At 39.4% G+C, this 21,094-nt stretch overlaps 1 long non-coding RNA gene across 4 annotated transcripts in view; it reads right to left on the bottom strand.

The window, feature by feature from the left end:
• Positions 1-21,094, bottom strand: part of LOC113968999 — a 108,794-nt gene that overhangs the window by 33,562 nt on the left and 54,138 nt on the right. For 3 of the 4 annotated variants that reach the window (XR_003534705.1, XR_003534706.1, XR_003534707.1), the window contains one exon: positions 10,623-10,733. The exons of the other annotated variant lie outside the window; for it this stretch is intronic. This is a non-coding gene — a long non-coding RNA (uncharacterized LOC113968999). The remainder of the gene's footprint in view (positions 1-10,622; positions 10,734-21,094) is intronic. 4 annotated transcript variants of the gene reach the window in all.

Below are 21,094 nucleotides of genomic sequence, written 5' to 3'. Positions count from 1 at the left end.
TGATTGATCACTGTTTGCAAAGCCTGCCAAGATGCCACAGGGAAAAAGCATTAAACTGTACATATTTAAAGAATCAATGTATGTTATTACATTATTATTGAAATAATGGTAAATATATTGTACGAAAAAACTGAAGAGAAAGGAAGAGAAAAACAGTTGCAGACCAACCCACAAAAGAGGAGTTATATTTGGTACCTGATGTCTGATCTTGTAGCAGCAGTTACAGAGAGCACAAGGAGAACCTTTTCTAAGAAGGGGTCTGATGCCAAGGGCACTCAGCACCACCCAGAATTAGGCACCTTCACTCTTCTCAAGGATTTATTTGGGAGCCACCCATTTAAAGTCTTCACAGTGGTGACCATTCATGCAATTTTCTTCAAAAAGCTGCCTTGTAATTTTCTTGTTACAAGATCATTTTTATTTCTATGCTTCCTTCAACCACATGTATATTTAGCTAAATTCTGATTTCCCACCCATGCAAATGCAAGGGGCATTTTACACTTTTCTTAAGTACTGACACATTTACAACTGCAATTTCTCTAAAATGTCATTCAGCCAAGATTGATTATTTGCTGCATAGTGAGGAAAGGAAGGAGAAAGAAAGGAGCTGTCAAGCATTTTTGCTTTTCTCTTTAGGGTGGAAAAATAAGCTTATCTTTGAAAAGACAGACCCTTTTATTAATAGTATGAGGAGTTACAATTATGCTGATACTAATAGAAGAAATAGTTAAGGATGGCAGGGTTCTGGTACCTTTATTGACAGAAAATCTCATTGAAATCTGAGAATCTTCCAATTGAGTTGACAACTTGCAAAGGCTATTAAATTAACCAAGTCTGTGAATTCTAAACCAAAATCCCAACAAATGGTTCAACACCTTTGCCATTGCTGTTAGAAAACACACACATTTACTTACTAAGCTTAAACATTTAAACAGATTATTGCCTATTCTAACAATAATAATGAAAAGATGTGTCTCCAATTTGGGAAAAAAATCTATATAGCATATGTTTCTATAGACCCAGAGATTGGTCAAGATGTGATCATTTGAAGCATAATAGTCCCACTAAACCTGTAACATCACCTTTAAACGGAGTTGAGTGTTCTTCCCACTCATCCTCTCCACCTGTCTCATACAGAAAGAGCCAAAATGTGCTGCACTTAGTTTTGTTAAATGAAGTAATGGCCATTGGGGACTGAATAGAAACTATGACACCTATTTTACACATGACCCTACAGTTGATATGTGGCCTAACATGTTTTAAACTAGAGCTATATAAACAAAGCAGAGCAGCCAACTCCCAATATTTGACCTTGATTTTATATAATGTATACAAAGATAGATTTGCCAAAATTTCACAAAGACTTTGCAATTCATTTTGTCTTTTTTTCATGGGACACTGCAGCAGTACACTCAATGGCTGTCATGCTTTGCTAAGTTTAAAATATTTTGTCTGCTTCTCAAGCACATTGGCTCACTTCAACTCTAAATAAACCCCTGAAAGATTTCAGGAAGCTTTTCAGTATTACAGTACACACAGCCAATTTGCAGCAACTGGTTTTGCATTGTGGGTTTGATTCAGACTGTGGGCTTTGGGCAAAGCCAGGGAGATGGAGATTTATATTGATATATCTATTTACATATATAATTTTTAAGATACGGGGATTCTTTCCCACAGGCAATATTTGAAAGCCGTCCAACAATCCCCAGAAAAATGGCAGGTAAGATGGAGGAAATAAAAGCTGGAGACCAAACCATGGTGCTACATGAGAAATGCACATTCACAGCAAGGCCTGTGCAACTGCAAGGAATGCTCAGCATCCCTTCTCCTAGGGGCTAAAGGCACTTTGCACTTTCCAGTTCTTGACTGCAGCCCTGTGTGACATCCAAGTGGAACATTTAACTATCTATCTATAGCCTCTGAATCCTTCAAACTCAGGCTTAGGGGTTAAGCAGGATGTGTTCCCCTGGATTCCTGCAGAGAGGGACAGTACAGCACAATGTCCTACAGTACAATGTTCTAATCTTGTGTTTAGTGTCATTTTACAGAGGAGATACTACTACCTTGTGAAGCAATGGCACAGCTCTTGCACAGCTTTGAAAACATCTCTTTTCCACACCAGTTCTCACAGCCATGCTCCTTCATCCCCCGGGGTTGCAGCAGACCTGCCCATCACTCACAGCTGCTTTGCAAGCCCACAATTAGAACACAAGGTCTCAAGGCACTACAGCATGATCACTTCAAACATTACAACCTGTGTGGGTTTTAAACACTGCCACTGGTCCCAGAGATGACTGTTAAAAATACTAATGACTGGGATAAGGTTCTGGAAGAAACAAGGAAGCACATTCACATCTTCTCTTTAGAGTGTTATTTTTCACCGCATATTGTTCAGTCAAAACAACTTCAAAGGCTCAAGTTGTAATAAGCATCATCAGAGGAAAAGGAGAAGATATGAGACTCCAAGCTACTGTGAGGTGAATTCATACCAAACAAAACACAACAGAGCAAGTCTTAAGTCCCTGTGAAAGCCAGAGTTTATCGCAGGTTGTGGTTTGGCCCAGTTGGCTGACATTTTAACTCTCCATCTGAGCCCAAAACTTGGCAGACAATACAAGTTTCTTTTTCTCTTCAGTGAGGTATCCTGTTTTCTTCCTGAGCATTCAAACAATTTGGCTTAAAGATCACTTTTACTCTATAGACATGAATTGATTTGACAAGACAAATAACAAAAAAAAAAAGTTTCAAATTAAAAGCATGATACCAAAATAGTGCTAAAGCTGACTCACCAGTAACGTTCTCCTCACAAGACAGTTATTTCCTGGAGGCAGCCCCAACATCAGGCACTGGCACAGGAACAGGCCAGGCATGTCTATTGGAGAGCTGGAAACCAGCACTGCTGTGCCACTGCCCAGGAAGAGGAACTGCATCCTGGCTTGGGCTTAAATAGGGCTCCTGGGCTCAGGGCAGGTGTGGAGAGGCCCCAGGTGAGGCTTTTCAGGGAAATCAAGCCCCTCAAGCCTTACCCTTTGTAACCTGTTACTGGAACTTCAGAAAGCAGGTGTGAAACATTGGGCTGAGCCCCACCTTCCACTCCCACATCTGGCATCAATCCCCTCAGAGCTTCCCACAACCCCCAGTTTTAAAAAAACTTTTTGCCTCTTTTCTCAAACACCTTTGCAATTATGCCTGATTTTGTAGGCATTGCTTAAGCCTGCCACTAAGACATGAACGTGATGCTGTAAACAGAATCAGGTAAAAGAAGTGGGGAGATGGAAAATACCTCTTTGGTTATACAGCGCATCCCACACCAATGCAGAGTTGTTCCCAACACTCTTCTGTCCTTTTAAACCATTCAAGCCATGAGACTTTCACCAGCTCCCTTCCCAAAGTAATGTTTCCCGATAGCCTATTTTTTTGCTTGATTTCATGAAGGGTACATTTATTCCTAATAATGTAGCCTTCAGCCATCCTGAAAGTCCTCTCTCTTCTCAACGTTTGGACCTTTGCAGTGTGCTAGACAGTTCACATACTGTCTTTAGTCATTGTTTCCTCATTCAGATATTTCTTTTGGAAAATAAATTTGGCAGAGACCAGAAGACAGCTCTATTACCATCGAGCCTCCAGTGACTGCAACTGGAAAAAGAAAATCTCCTTAGTTAAGTACTTCAATGTGCAAATAACACATTTTGGAGTTAACAGCAATCCCTAGAGTGGTGATTCTCAGAAGCTCTGTACATGGAAATATCACTCCAGGACAGAGAAGGAGCTTTAACCAGCCTAGGAATTGAGGAAGACAGTATGTTCTCATCACTAAAGCATGAATTGGATTATCTGAAGCTACTCCTGGCTCATACAGCAAACTACTGTGTGGTCTCCTGTGCCTTTGTTTCCCTATCTATCAAATACGTTTATGGGAATTTGGCTTCTTCTTTTTCCCTCTTAGTCTTTCTTATGAGTCTCAGATATGAACCCTCAGCTGAGCAAAAATCTGGGGGGAAAAGGATACCACCAAGTTCAAAATACCTTAAGCTGTAAAAGCATCAGCTCATGTACCACATATACAGTTCAAATACTGAAGGAATTAAAAACATCACTTCCCAAATTCATGGAAGAAAGTCCATCAAAAGTCTGTAGGGTGGTGCTGCCATTCCAGGGTTAACTGGGAAGGGAACAGGAGAATGGAAATCTGGCAAATGATGTGATGGGCTACTTCCTTGCTCTCCATCCAGCACGTGAGCTGGGGTGTGACCAGAGTACTTTGTTTGGAATCACTCTTGGTGCAAATTTCAGCACCCCTATGCTCGGTTGGTATGATTCTGACAGATCAGTTTAGAGGAGATGAGAAGCAACACTCGGTTTCCCCTAAACAGCTCCAGCAACCACAACACTCACCAGAACCTAAACCCCAAGGTAAATTCTGTACTGAGTTTGCAGCATTCATCCCTGTTCCTTCATCACTGCCTACAGACAGTATGTAACCACCTCAGTCACCATCAGCACCCAAAACCAGCTGCAGGTTTTTTATCATGACACAAATTACACAGTGAGAGCTGGATGAACTGCAAGAAATTGCTGCTGGATTTTCAAAGCTGCATGGGAAGAAAACCAGAACAACTTTCTACAAGCCAAAGGGAGATTTCTCCACTCCCTATTTTCCAGGGCTAAAGAGCTAAAACAGAGAATAGTTTTGACAGAGATGAACTTTATGTGGTAGAGGCACAGGGACCACCAGCCACTGCCTCCAGTCTGTTTCTGGAGTTCCTGCTCCTGGCCATTCACAGCTGAACATAGGTGCCAAAATATTTCTCAAGAACCAAAAACTCTGTGCCAGAACTGACTAACATGAATGAGTTTACCACCCCAAGGAGATGGTCCTGTGCTTGAGAAAGTACTTCAGAAGTGAGAATTTTTCCTCATCTGCATCAGGCTCCCAGACAGTTTCAGTTCAGCTTCAGCCGATCTTTCCTAAGCCTACGATTGTTTGATTAGAGCAGTATAAGGAAATCTGGCAAAGCCATACCTCACCTCCTTACTGACAGCCTTTGTACCTCTCACTGAGTTAAAACAGTACAGTATATGTCACCTGAGTTCATCTACAAGGTATTTCTTATCACTAGTGAGAGTGAATCAACTAATGCCATATGATGAGAGCGAAGTCAGAGCCAAGTGCTCAGTACAGTGTCCTTAACCACCCAACAGTGACTCCTTTTTTACTGCATTCTGTAAGAGCCTAAGCTTAATTTTGCAGAAGTACACAATTATAAGGATGAACTAGACAACATCTCTTGCTCTCATACTAGTCTTTCTCTGTTCGATTTATAAACTGCCATGTGAAAGCTTTGCAAAAATTGCCTTCTTTACCAAAAGAACTTTCAAGTATAATTAAAAATTGGGTTTGACTAGCCTGAAACTCAATAGCAGCCCACTGTGATGAGCAATTGTAACAGCTCCTCCTACACTACTTCTATCAAAAATATTATTTTGCCATAACTTCATGTTTATACCCAATTATTCATATAAAAAGGAGGAAAACCATCCAGAATGCCTCTCACCTTTTGGTAGAGTTACAATGTGAGACTGAGTTCTTTCTTCAAAGTTGTGTGTAGGAAGAAACTAATTTGTCTCTGCTCTGAAATGAAAGCACACGATTACCCCTCTAATCAATCATGTCCTTTGTATTTATCTGGTTTGGTATGGTTTGTATTTTCATGATATCCTTTTTATTATAAGGAATTCAGACTCCTAGGTGTAGTCAAAGCTAGTTTATCAATGCACAAAAAGTACTGGTATCAATCAATAGCTTGTGGAAAGAGGCAGCAATGTTATTACTGCTCAGTGACAAATAACACTGAGTGAATGAGGTGCATATTTCCACAAATTCCTCTGTGAAACTAGTTAGATTTACAAATATGAAAGTACAGTGGCAAGATCTTTTGAATTGGTAAATGAGAGTAACTTTGCTGAACCTATTCCAGTTCATAGTATGGGGGTTCTTGGCACACAGAACAGACCATCAGTGTTCTATATACACCTTCCTGTCCTACCATATGTATAAAAGATGTATTATCTTAGTATGTATCATCAGTGTAAAGGGCTGTTATATAAATTTTATATAAATATATTTCTACTGCCAGTAGTAGAACTACAACAGCAGAAAACAAGTATAACAAAGACAAATCAAGTGCCATATGGACACATAAAATTTCAATGAAAATTAGCCTCTCCATCTAAACAAGTTAACTGACTCATCTGTAAAGACATGATGTACTGAAAGTAATAATTTTAATGAAGAAAGGAAGAATAAACCTCCACATTAGAACTGAAAACAAACAGTAGTGAAAGTAGTAAATTGAGCTAATAAGGTCCAGTAAAAAAATGAATCATCCAACCCAGCAGACAACATTTGAAAAATACTGAGTGGGAACATGCCACAGAGATGAGACAAAGTAAACATGTCATGTAGAACAGATGCTCAAAACAAACACAATGACAAAAATAATTTTATGTTAATCAAAGTCTCAAGAGAAAAAAATATCAAGCTATTGGCAAGTATCAAAGCAGCTGCATCTGGTTTTGGACAACAGAATTTGCAAAAATCACACCTGCAAATCCAGCCACAGAGGAGACTCAGGTACAACCTATGCCAATAATTCCTATACAGCTATCTCTAGTTAGCTGGCTGATAGTGTCTAACAGGGTTGAGTATCTGAATTCAAGAATGAAAACATTCACCTCTTCATAAGGAATTTCCAGGTGCATCATTTGCTGCCACAATCTTCCTATCAGAAGGGAACTGCTGAACTTCACCTTACCACTCTATACTTCCCAATTCAGAAAACCAAAGATAGACCATGGTCAGTCTTCAGCCTTCCTGTGTTACAGAAGCAATGTTAAACATGCACAACCAAGGAAAAATCTTGTCCAGTAATAGATGAGACCTAATCCATGAGGCCTGAGCAGCACATATCTAAGTCAGGAATTAGCACTCAGCAAAAGTAATGCCTCCAAAAATGGAATCTCAGAATAGAAAAACATTAAAACAGTGCAAAATATTCCTAATTCAGTTAAAGATGTTAACAAGTGTGTACACAAATATGAAATTTCAGAGGCTCTGAAATTTAAAAACTCATTCAGATGGTTACAGTTATGTTTGTCCATGATTATGAAACACAGACAAAGCAAAGTTGTGGTTCAGCAGAGCATAACTTGGTTTCTTTAGTTTCTGGAATCAGAAACTGGACTAGCTTTTAGCTCTGATGCAACATTAGAATTTTAACCTGAGGGAAATAAATTCTCCTTTTGATAATCCTGCTGTGATGATTATGTACTCCAAATTATCAACAACAAAGACACAGTCCTCATAACTGGAAATACAGAAGACTGAGGTTTGATCCCTCCTACCCGAGAGCCTGAAAAATAATTTCCCTCCTAAAACTGATTAATTTTTACAAGAAACAATAACGAGAGAGCTGCGATCAAGCAGAAGCATTGCAATAACACAGCAGACAATTTCCACCAGGGTTTAATGTTCCTCAGAAAGTAGAAAGAATTTTTGTTTTCCTAATTTTTTTTTTGCTATCAAAATTCAGCTTCCCTCTCTTTTTCAGAAATCATAGAAAAATAGAAGCTTTTCCTCAGCTTCATATTCACCATGGCAGAGGCTCAGCCAATAATGCAGAGAGTAAGTCTCATAATAAGAACACAGCAAAAGCCAACTATGGATATTTCAGAGGAGAAGGGGGAAAAAGACTGGGCCAAACATAACTAGTTTAAAGACTGAATCTGACCTCTAACCATAATGGATTTGGAATACTAATAGGGGCGAAGCTGAGCAATGGACACAGCTGGAGAAAAAAGCACCATGTGACCATGCTTATGCTCTCTGTCCATACACATCCTCATACACGCGCACAGAAACATATTCAGAGAAAGCATTCACGTGAACAGGGTTTCATTACTATTCTAAGCTATCTTTAGCCAAATCTTCACGATGTCAAAAAAAACAAGGCAGCCATAAAGCTGCAAGTCTGTCAGACAAACCTGTAAAAAACCAGAATCAATCCAGTAAAACACCAGACTTTGATGTATTTAAGTGCTTTGCTGAATTAAGGTGGAAGAATGTTTAAGAAGCTTTCAGATCTTTTCTGCTGCTTTTAAATGTACTTGCAACTGACTGGCATTTGAAACACTAGATTCCTGTTCACACATAATATTATAAGTGGCTTGGTAAAACACAAATAAAACTAATTAAATGCCATAGCTAATTTATTTAGTCACTTCTTGCAAGCTAAATGAAAGAACACATCTAGTGCATGAACTTGTACATGAAAAGTCATCCCTCTGTAATAAAACTTTTTTTTTAACCTCCTGAGCTGGACCCAGCTGCTTTTCATACATCTATAACAAACTTTGTGCCAAATGAACTGCTTATATATTTTTCTAAACAAGCCCCACTTTACTTTTTCCAATCAGTCCAGACAGATGGCAAGTAAAGAAAACACTTCAGTGTCAATCTGGTGGAGACCGTCACTGAAGTGCTTTTGCCAAGAAAAAACAGACTAAACATTAATGAGGCCAAATAGAGAAGCTTGTTTTACAGGCTGGAGGTACTAGATTTCTCTGGACTCACAGAAACTCAATAGTAGCTTTAAAGTGCTTGCAAGGAAACACTTCTCCTCTTTCCTGCAGCACGTAGCAACCGTATTCTAACTGGGGTAGCAGTGTTCAGTCCTCACCAGAAAGAATGGGTATTATATTTCTAAAAACATTGGTGAGGAAGTGTTTGTTTTCTCTCTCTTTCTTTTTTTTTCTCTTGATGTACACAAAAGTTTTGGCACCCTTGTAATGAGTATATTTTCCACTAAAAAGAATGAACTTTGTGGAATTTGCCTACAATGTTACAAAGTCACTCCTATTGAAAGACCTCACTATTAAGTTTTTGAACACCATCTGAAATAATACCACTTTGGTACATATGTATTGTGTGCACACTCCAGCCTAATCTCTCTTGTACCTGCTTTTGTGCATGTATCTAATAATGCCAAGAAAAAGGAAAGAAGATTAGGAATATCCAAAATAAAAACTTTTTGACAAGGTGCTAGGTTTTTTCCTACAAGACAATTTTCAAGTTTGTATTATCCAGTATGCCTTGTACCTGAGATACAATTCCCTCCAACTACAGCCCTTGCTAAGACCTGACCAAATACAGTAATCACTGAAGCAAAATTAGTCTGAGTGTAGCATATAAATCTGTGATTGCCTCAGGAGGTTTCAGACAGGTTGGTTAGATCCTTGGCATCCAGGCTTCCTCAACAACAGAAGGATCAGTTAGGCAAGAAGTACAGAGTGTATAAAACAGGTTTTAAAACAGTTACATTCACTTTAAAGCTTTATCACAAAACTGTCAGCAGTTATCTGTATGTCTCAAACTTAGGGCTTTTTGTAGAAAACAATTTCTTAAGACACTCAAACACTGTTTTTATTGGTAAGTTTGAGATTCTCTTTCCTATGAAGGAAAAAGGCTGCTTGACAATTTGTAGTTCTGTTTTTAAGGCACCTAAACTCCATGAGAAAAGAGGAAGCACGACAGGTCCATGCACTATTCACATTAACATTGCCTTCTTCAGTAACCGGTGCAGTTGCTATTGTGTCAGGTGAGACATGTAGAGTATTTTGAACTATCAAGGCAGAATTGCACTGAGCAGTTTCCAATGGTCAGAAAGATCCAAAGATAAAATGGGCTCACTATATTACATTTCTCACTGCTTTCACCTTTCATTCTTCAGCACTTCTTTTGTAATGCTCCTTCCTCATCTTGTCTTTCTTAATACAATGGCTTTGTAGGTATTTTCCAAGATATCTAGCCATTTGAGGATGAATTGCAAGGTTACATTTCCTCTTCTGTACATCTTAAGCAGTGGCCCAGATTTCAAGGAGGACAGCATGTCAGATGGAAAACATCTGGACATCCAAACTGATGTGTGATGATCACTGTGGAGACTGTGGCAACATTTGGTGGAAGTGTAGCTCTTCAGAAAAATTTTACCCCTTTAATAGAGAAAATTATTTTTAAGCCTAAAGAACCATGAACAGACTGAACTATTTGCCCTCACTAGCTCATTACGGTGTTGGTTTGCGTTATTTCCCCATAAGAGTAATTAGTTTATCAGTGTTTTCACCAGACACTGTAATTTCATGCCAAAGCAGATACAAGTCTAAAGAAAAGGATCTAAAGATACAGATATAGATAAATAATCAAGGATCAGTTTAAAAGATATATCCAGAAGACAAAGCTTCAAAAGATGCCGTTAACTAGATTGCTTTGTGGTAAGGACATTCAGTAAACAGATTATCTCTAATAAACTTATCCTGTATTAAACCACTAAGGAGTCGATGCTGTGATAAGACAGTTTTCAAAGGCAATGAATTATAGACATGCAATCCTAGGCAGGGAGCAGAGCAAGCTTTCCCTTCTCCCACAGTGCTACTCAGTGGCTCCCTGCACACATTTTAACTGCTGGTGAACAAAGACACTCAGGTTGGTGCACCAGGTAAGTCACTCTGGTAAAAGCTGATCAAATTAAGCATTAGAAAATTGTTAGACAAGACAAAAAACTCACCGCTTTCAAAGCCATCTGTAGAGTTTTCAGCACTTTCACAGAGGCATGGGAAGCACAAACCCAGTGAAAACTCTGCCTGAGAGCAGAAGTGTCCTCCTCAGATATTTCAATCTGGAAGAGAGACATAACGGTTTCACCAACACTCAGACATCAGTAAATACATAATGATAATGGCAATAACTGCAAAACTCATCCAAAAATAGCAATATGGTTTTTCTTTCACTAAAATTTTAAAATCAAGAGAATTAAATGATCAGGAGTGAAGGGGCAAAAATGACATGAATACAAGTTGCCAAAAATACCAATTCAGTCAAATCTATGGTATTTACAACCATTTTTTGAACTGGGAGATGCATTAAGACTTGTGTAAGTCATGAGACAGCTTCTAATTTTCATGTTGGAAGAGGTCACACTATTTCTGGGGCTCCCAAGTGTTCAGTTTGCAGACAAGTCCCTAGACATACTGCATTTGAATTCTGAATACACAAAGCATTATCCAATTTGTTAAAAACGTTTCTATGACTGCAATAACAAAGTCAGCATTGATACAACATCATTTGCTGCAAGCTATAAGGAAATCATTCCATCACTTCCAGCACCTGCCAACACATACTTGATTTATGAAAAGGTCAGGGAGCAAAGAAATTCTCAAACCAGTGAAAAACATGTGAAATAATCAGAAGGATGTCTAGCTAATAAAAGAAGATTACAAACGCTGAAAGTAGACAGGCACAATAAAGAAAGGAGGCTGGTAAACAGAAAGATTTGGGAAAGTTGAAGCAATTACCCATTAAGAAGTAAATTCTTGAGTCATGTTACAAATCAGCATGTCCTACCAAATCTAAGTAGGAATGTGCCAATTAGCAGAGCAAACATTCCAGTTCTGAGAATATCTGCCTGTAATGGCAAATCTTGGAAGGCTAAACAGCCAGCTTCAAGCTGTGGACTCAGATGGTGGTACCAGAGCTCCAGCCAATTTTCAGGGTATCTTTCAGAGTCTGGTTGGGCAAACAGCTCTAATGATGGTTGAGAGACTGGCTGTCATGCAAAGCGGTGAGAAACAGCTTAGTGTTTCCATAAGCTTTCACTATGTATTTTTCCACCCTTCAGAAAAAGCATGTTTGCTAAACACAAATCATGTAACCTTGTTGTCGTGGATAATGCATTAATTATACAGTTCTACAATTAGCAGCTTCAACTTAAAAATAAAAAAAAAAAAACTTCACAGGTTTGCAGGCTGTCACAAGAAAAATCCACAAAGTGTTTCTTTCTGTTTACTTAATTTGCTTGTGAAGTTACTGTGGAAAGAGAAAAATAATGATGCATAGAAAAAAAAACCTCCTGAGAATCCAGTCATTGATTAAAAAAATGTTAATTAAGAAAGCCTTCAGAATGATATCTAATTTGGCATACAGGGAAAAAAGCATCTAAGAGAGAATTAAAGGCAAGTCCCATGATATAGATGCTTTGGTTTGGATTAAACTGCTAAAAGCCTCAGACTTTAAACACTGTAGAAAAAAAAACATACTCTACATATACCAGAGGGAGTATTAGCATTGTAGGGAAAAAACTCTATACAATGTGATAGCTTATAATTGCAAAGACAGTGGAAATAAAAAGTTTAATAAATCACTTTTCTTCCAATGTTTTTGCCTTTAAGACTTCTCTCCTTTTTGGCTCAGGACTTATTTAAACTTCAACTGCAGTATAACAAATCTTTATTCTGCAAGCTTCACTGTCTGGCAAGTTGTTGGAGAACGAAATTTTGATATATAAATGAACAAACACGAAACCTACATTACAACAATTACAACACACGCCCTCAGGCATATTAATCCCATAGCTGGTAAGTCGGACCTAATTGTTTCCTCATACTCTTTACCTTGAGCACACTCAGGACAACGTGAATTCCCTTCCCCATAATGGGAATATATCAATAAACACTATTAAGATCCATGAGCTGACTGATTACCCAGAGTGTGAGGAAAGGGTGAACATGCTGACACATATAGGAAGTAGATTCAGGTTTGTGAGGGCATATAAAGGATCCATAGAGGCAGACAAGTACAAGCTGAGAGTGTTTGAACAGAATTCCACTGCTCCCCCAAATCTTACATTACCACAGTATTGTAACAAGAAGATTAATAGCCTCCTGCACACATTGGTTACCACACATCACATCAGGCTGACAATCCATACACATTGCACAAGCGAAAAAGGAAATGGCTGATGTAGAAAACATTCCAAGGGTTTCATATTTGTGGAATTTCTCTTTTGCATTAGGCAATTCCTTTATTTCAGTAATTCACAAAGAGGTTACACATGCATCCTGAAAGGGCAGACTCAGCCAAAACAAAATGCTCAAGTGAGCATCTTTATTTAGCATTGTAGATATAAAAACATTTCCAGCCGTGCCAGCATATGCTCAGTATCAAGTCGAAATGTGCCCCAGATTTTTTTCCTCCTAAAAAGTGGGCAACATAGCCACAGAGGAAACTATGCATATATTTCCTCAACGTGGGTTTCTGTGGAAATCCTATCAGCAACTCTGTCTGGTTTCTCACAGTGATTCATCACCGTGCTGGCCCAGGAGGCCAGAATGATGTAAACTAATCTGGAACTTTCAAGGAAGCATAAGGAGCATTGGCACAAAGCTCTCATCAAATTTCATATATTGGCTAACTCGTTTACACCCCTCCAAAGTCCCCAACGTAAACTTCACATTTTAAGCACAGGTAAATGTTGCCTGCCGACCATTAACTACTGCCAAAATAACAACTGCTGCATATGCTAATGCTCCTTTTGAGAGGATCAGTGGCCTCTGGGGAAGCAACCAAACAGACATACTGATGCCTATGGATTTTTGGATATCAGAGATACTGATGCCTATGGATTATGGATTATGAGGAAAGCATGTTCACCCTTTCCTCACACTCTGGGTAATCAGTCAGCTCATGGATCTTGATAGTGTTTATTGATATATTCCCATTATGGGGAAGCGAATTCATGTTGTCCTGAGTGTGCTCAAGGTAAAAAGTCCGATGGAAACAATTAGAGTCCGACCTACCAGCTAATATTGTTTATAAAGCCTGGGAGCAGCCAAACCAAGCCCTTTGAATCCAAATAACCCTAAACTTTGAGCTCAGAAAAAGAATAAAAGTCACACTTTATTTCCAGATCTGGATCCTTTCTTTAGTGAGCTGAGCACAAACCAGATCCAATTGTCTTTCCTTTTACTAAAAGGAGATCCTGCTGTAGTAGCAGGGCCCTGCCAAGAGAAAAGTGAGGGTCCAATATTTTTGCAAATCTCTGCCTTTGAGGATTTGATTTCTCAAACTCATACAGTGACTTAGCAGATCTCTAGGTAGGTATAAAAATTTCTCATAATGGCATTTAAGGAAGTGAGAAGATAACTATTAAGATTAAGGGCACCTTTATCTGAGGCACATAGAAATAAAGTATTTTCAGCCCAAGACAATGTAGCCGAAATACTCTTGTTAGAGGGAAAAAAAAGTGGAAATCTCCAAACTCCATAAACAAAAATGCTGAATTAGAAACATTTTGGGGGGTAACTCTCATATGCACCTACGTTCTTTGGCAGTATTTTGGATACATACAGGAAATTTCAGTGTAAGCTCAGCCAGCATAAAATCCTTCAGTATTGCCACAATGATAACAATTTTCCAAGCATCCAAACTAAAAATACTTGATTAATTTTTTTTCAGATTACCACTGCCCTTTCTTTCTAACTGAGAACTATGAAACAGAGGCCTAACTTTCCAGATTCTACTACTAATGAGTTGTGGGCATAAAAATATTTCACTTTGAACATATGACAACCCTAGGGAAGAAGAGGGATCACACTCACAAAACCTCCAAATATGTCAAACTTTTGGAAAAAAAAAACAACCAGACATTAAAAACATCAATAAGGAAGTCAAGAAGTTTTAAGTAAGAAAACCAGACCTTTTTTCCTCAGTTAAGGTCTTCAGATCTCTAAAGAATATTTTATAATCCTATTTATGCTATAATTTATTTTAATGCTCCTCATCACATGTCTTGCCTTACCTATATTGCTATACCAGCAGAGACATAACTGTAGATTACAAAAATCCCTGTACACCTTAGGACTGGATACTTTCAACCAAGCAATTATTTCTCCATGGTTTAAATACACACATAGAAAACAATCTTAAAACTCCTTGTTAATTCTGTATTAGTTCTTTTTTCTTCAATTCATTCAGACATCTAAGAATAGCATATGGGAAAAAGATATTCAAATGTATGCAAATGTATATACACACATATTTACACAAATACAGCTGAGTTTGGATAGATATGATTCAGCAGAATGGATAGGAAACAAAATATAGTTGCCAGCTTCCCCTATAGTCCCCAATGGCATCGGAACAACACGAACCAGTGCCATCATCTCCAAATCGTGAGCACTCTTTCTGGTGATATGACCCTGAAAACTACCTTTTTTTCAGTGCCAGGACCCCCACTGCACTGATATCAGTGTCAAGCTGGTTTCTTAATACCTCCCTTTTCTGGCCCAGCTCACTTTATCTAACAGAGCCCATTGCTAAAGAGAGGGAGGGCAGACCTGTAGGTGCTGGGGCTCAGGAAGGGGCAGCAGCAGCCCCAGAGTGCCACTGGAGCACCTGCTCCATAGCCCAAAGGAGGCAGACCCAAGGGAGTTGCATCAAGGCTCCTGACCAGGTTTGAAATGTGTGTTCTCTTGAGAGTTAGAGTCCTCCACAGTTCTACAACAAAGAGGAAGGAAAAGACAAGGATTTGTCTGGAGTTTTATGTTATTTAAAGAATCGCTTGTCTTTTAGAAGAAGAATAAAATATTAATTTTTTAAGTGGTGTGTTTTCACACTGTTACAGTGTTGCTCATTAAGCTCATTCTTTTGGTTGCCTTCCCACAGCTAGAAGGACAAGGGACTACACCAGCTAAGAGCACAACAGGAATCACAAAGGCTTGATCATGGCTTACATGATGTCCTGCTAGCACAGGAAAGATACAGTTCAGAAATTCTCTGATGCTTAGGGGAAGACACCACTGCTCTCACTCCTCTGTGAAAATCCCACATGCATCTGCCACAAGCCTACTTGCTGGCACCCCTCACATCACCAGCAGCTTTGTTTTGTTTTCTTCTGCATCTCATTTCTTTACTGCTGCTTTTCAGACAGGCCATCCAGAGGATCCCTTCTTTACCACTCTTATTTCGCTTCTAAAGCCATTCTGAAATCAATCATTCTGAAACTCAAAATGACTCAGTCTTTTTCTGTATTTCTAAATTGCTTACCTAAACAGCAAACAAAAACCATTATCTAAGTTCTGTTGCTCTGTGGAGTGTGCCATACAGTATAGCTCATCGCAGATACACACAAGAGATCTTCTCACAGGATTGTTCCCTGACTGTTGAGGCTCATGTGCCAATAAGGAAAATAAAGGAAATGCCGAACCACTTGCTGCTTAGTATTTTTTAAATGAAAAACCATGATTAAAAGGAGGATAAATATTTGCATCCCCTGTTCTCACCATTCCCCTGTTTACCTTCTCCCAAACCTCAGCGAATTTCTCACAAGCAGAAACAGCAGTGACGCTAATTCTGTGAACGTGAACACACTGAGTCAGCAAAACACAGAGCAAAACCTCTTTCTTCTCCATCTTGTTTAGAATCAAACAAAAGAGAAGGAGGCATGTGTCCTTTCCAAAGGACACCTTCTGTTAGCAGAAAACAAAGCTTTTAATATTAAACAAAGCTACTAAAGAGCAAAAGAAGCAACTGTTTACATACCTCTTAGTCAAGCTAAGAGGTAGAAGTGTGAGGCAAAAAGAGGCCATTCCCTCTCTCCCAGCAACAGATTCTCCTCTTCCTGCCCTTCCATAGCCAAGCCCACAGGTCTCTGCTGCTGGGTCTGTTGTCACACACACGAAGATCGTAGGGCAGACAGTCCTTTCAGATGAAAGGAGGCCACCACAGGTGACTTGTCAAAAGTCATGTGCACCTACAGGACACCTGCCCCTAAATAGCCTGTTCACAGTAGCAGCACTGGCTAATGGTGCCAGTGGTGCTAATGGTGCTGACACTAAAAGAGTGTCAGCTCTGCCTGACACATTTGAACCACACAACCACTCATTCAGCCTTGGCACAGGATGGCCATCTCAGCCAGCTGGGTAAAACTCCTCAGACTCTGGGAGCAATAAGGCAATGGTGCCTCTCAAACGGGCAGCAGCAGCAACACCTCATTTGCTTTGCTGGGATAACTATGGCTTTACAAGATGTCATTTTGTGTTACAAAACAGCTTCAGAGATGGTGGACTGCCTGGGCACATGGTGAACTCTAGAATCCGTTCTTGCTGTCAGAAAGCACAGTCATCAGTCAGCATAAACAAAAGGGACATTTGAGAAAAAGGACACTACAAGACTCTCTGTTGAAACTGGAAAAGTTGTAAATTCATCCCTTAAACTGCTTTTTCCAAATAAGCCAACAGCTTTGCTCTGCCCTCAACACACCTTCTACCAGGCATGCTCAGTGGAAAAGAGAAGCTGCTTTTAAACACACAACTCCAAAGCTTTGCTGTCCCATGAGAAACAAGGCTAAATGATTTTCAAATCTATGAAAGAAAATTGGGGCAGTAGTCACATTCCTCCACAAGTCCCACCACAAATTCTTTCAAATGGGAAATGAAATAAAGCATTAAGGAAATGAAATTAAATTGAAGAGTTGAAATAAAAAAACTGAAAACAAACTTCTAAAGTCAGAAAGTGCAACAGACCACAGACTTTTCTCAAATCCTCCAAAAATGTTTTGAAAAAAGGTTTGCCAAAATTACTTGGTGCCAACAAATCTTATTTTAGGGTGAAAAGCAGAATGACCAAAAGCAGACTCGTGGAACGTACTGATGATAACTTCCTTCTCCAAGTGGCAGAGGAGCCAATGAGGAGAGGTGCTGTGCTGGACCTTGTTCTCACCAAGGAGGGGCTGGTGGGGAATGTGAAGTTCAAGGGCAACCTGGGCTGCAGTGCCCATGTCATGGTGGAGTTCAAGATCCCTGGCACTGAAGAGGGCACACAAACACAACAACTGGACCTCAGGAGAGCAGATTTGGCCTCCTCAGGGATCTGCTTGGCAAGAGTACCGTGGAATAAAACCCTGGAGAGAAGCCAAGAAAGATGGTTAATATTCAAGCTCAGGAGAGATGCATCCCAACAAAGAGGAAGTTGGGCAAAAACACCAGGTCTGTGTGGATGAACAAGGAGCTCCTGGACAAACAAACACAAAAGGGAAGCCTACAGAGGGTGGAAGCAAGGACAGGAGCCTGGGAGGAATACAGAGAAACTGTCCAAGCAGCCAGGGACTTGTAAAAAATATTATACTCAATAAGTACTTCTGGTGAGCTCCAAAGCACTAGAGAGCCATCATCAAGATTAAACCAGGAACGTAGTTTAGAATCACATGGAAGATTAATATTTATTGTAAATCCTATTTTGACAAAAACATCTTTCATATTCTCTAATCCTTTTTACAGTCCCCTAGCACACGTCCTGACAATCTTTGGGGCACATTAGAGCACCAGCATTTACCACTATTACAACAACAGTTTATAGCTCTTTGTTTAGACTGCAAATACAATTTTGTTGGTGCTGCATGAGCTGCATTTTAAGATTACAGATTTCTGGGTACTGGCACATACTTAATCATATGTTAAATCAGACAGTTGCATGCTCCCATCTGTGCCACAGAAGACTCTAATCTTTGTTGGGTAGGTAACAGCTTCATCAGACAAGTATTTTTAGAACATCGCAGCTGAGCTGCCATGTTTTACCATTTCCCGAGAGGGATTTGACCTTAGGACCTTATGACATTATGACATTCTGCAGCAGGTACTATTTCCACAGATCCTGTGAACTGTGTTACAGAACTGACTTTTCTAAGAGAAATTTACCTTCCAATGTTTCCAAAATCATAGAAATGCTATTGGAAAATACATCTCTCAATTTTACATCAGTGTATTTAAGATGCTACTGGATATTATACTACTACATGTTTTCACTTAGTTCAAAGCACACACATATGCCATAATTTCCAAGGAATAGAAAAGCATCCAAGGAATCAAAAAGAAAGTACTAAAGTCAAGTATACTACTGCTGGAGGGAGAGGAATGGGAATCAGGAACACACCAGCCTTGATTTTAGTGGGGTTTTTATCACTGCAGTATCAATGACTTTGATGACAGAGAAGACCAGTACTGAGGTGTTACTACATACACAACAATCCCAGATCAGACTTACTGTAGGACAAAGTTACTTATATGTAATGTATGAAAACAACCTCTTGTGCTGGAGTTCTAGTGTTTGTATGGCGTTTTCTGACATAGGACAGAACTTGTAGTTCTGGGACAGAACTCCCACCGGAAGATTCTGCATTTCCTATGTATCCTATGATATCAGCTCCTGTGTTGGGAATTAACAGTGCACTGACTCTGCTGTGCCTACACTCTTCTTCACTGAGCAATCTAAGGCTCTACTGGGTATGACAGCAGGTTCAGTTTTGCAATTTCCAGTACTTCCCAAGTCCATCTGGGCCACAATTATATCATGAACTGTCTCTTTTCTGTTTTGTTTTTTTGTTTTACTGAGTTACAGTCTTAGTAAGAACAAACTGGTGCAGATAATAAAGTCGGTGAAAATATCAATAAAAATTACTTAAACATGAGCCCTCATTTTTTTTCCTTTTCTGTAAAGAAAAAAAAAATAAGCTTCAGCCAGAGGTGGGCAGTTAGATCATTATTAAATAATATCAGCTAGCCCAACTACTTGTTCTTCATGTACCACTCGTTCCTTGTATTTGAGGGAGGGACAACAGAGTATTATTTTTACATTGCATATAAACATTCCCTGAACAAAGGTAGAAGCTTGGGAGTCACTTTTCATCCCTGATAAATTCAAAAGGCAGCACAGCAGCTGACTGACTAGATCAACAAGCCTGTTTTCCAGAGATACGATTAAATGGTGTTGAAAAATCACATCAGTAGGAATTACTAGGTACTTTGGACTTTTGAGTTCTTGAGTTTGATCCAAAGCCTGTGGCAGGCAATGCAAAGACTGTCCTTGACTTCTGTAACATTTACACTGGGCTCCTCATCAAGTGTATAAATGAGGATTTGGGAACCCAAATTTAAACATCCCTGGTTTTTAAAGTCTTGGACTATATCTTTCCCTTAATTCATTTTTCTTTGCTTACAGAGCTGGTGCCTTATGGCATGTCTACACTATACAATGCAGAAATCCCTGCACCAGCTGGTGTGAGTACCCAGCATAGCACCATGCTGAGCCATTAGCTCGGGTCCTGGGAGTAGTATAGATATATTAGCATGGCATCCCGCCCAGGCTAATGAGCTCAGGCTAGCTCTGCATTATCCTGCTTTGATCCAGACTAGCTCCTCTGCAGCTCTGCACAGCCCCACACTGCACAGAGCAAACGTGTCTCTGCACTGCTGAATGTTATCTGCTCCATATATCACACTCCTGCTCCTGCAGACCCACTGCTGTTTGAATGCCATTTCTTTGTCTGAATTCTAAACACTCCAGTATACAAAAATGTCTGTTCCTAAACTGGAACTTATTTATCTATCCACACACTGAAATCTACAAATAAACAGAGCACCTGCATCTAACCATATTTCCTATTCAATACTGACGACATCACGTGCTTACATTGTGACTGAAACACAGTTTTAAATTAATACCAGTAATCATCAGTTAGCTCTTTTGCCTTTAGTTTTGTGTGGAGAGGGAAGAATTTTGCATTTTAATTTTATCAACCAGGTCTAAATGCTGCTTCTTAAACTAAAACTCATATATTCTCTCTCTGTTGGCAGAAGCTTGTCTCTTGAATAGAAGGGAGTTGATCACTGAAATAGAAAAAATGTCATTGGCAAGACAGGTTGACTGACAGCCATTGTAATTAACTAAAAGATTTCAATTGTAATGTATTTCTGTGTCATGGGCAACAGTAATTATTAGAGGGACATGCACATATATGTACGTAAGTGTATTTGTTACTTAGCTGTTATACCATGTCATCACTCTTAAGAGATTCCTTTCTTCCTGCTTACTTATCCCAAACGACCAAACATATGTCTTTGATCTGCCTGAAAGGATAAGTGTCTTACCAGGGGTTTGAGCACATGAATAGCTAAGTACAGCTCCTGACACAGCAGAAAGCATTTGCACACACCTAAGACAAAGGCTAAATGCTGAAATGGAACAACCAGAATAAAAAAACACTGAATGGAGCAAACTTATAATTACCAACAGGAGCAACATCCTTTCCTCATCAATCCTCAGGCATGCTTACATTAAGCCATAAAGGGTTAGACAATTCTGGAGGGATAGTCTTTCAGGGTTTTTTGTTTAATGCTTTGGAGCTAAATCATGCTTTCCTTTCCCAGG

Source organism: Neopelma chrysocephalum, unplaced genomic scaffold, assembly GCF_003984885.1.
Source record: "Neopelma chrysocephalum unplaced genomic scaffold, ASM398488v2 Primary Assembly neopelma1_70, whole genome shotgun sequence".
NCBI classification, from domain to species: Eukaryota; Metazoa; Chordata; class Aves; order Passeriformes; family Pipridae; genus Neopelma; species Neopelma chrysocephalum.
The sequence above is the reverse complement of the archived record's forward strand: the minus strand, read 5'-3'. Positions and strand labels throughout refer to the sequence as shown.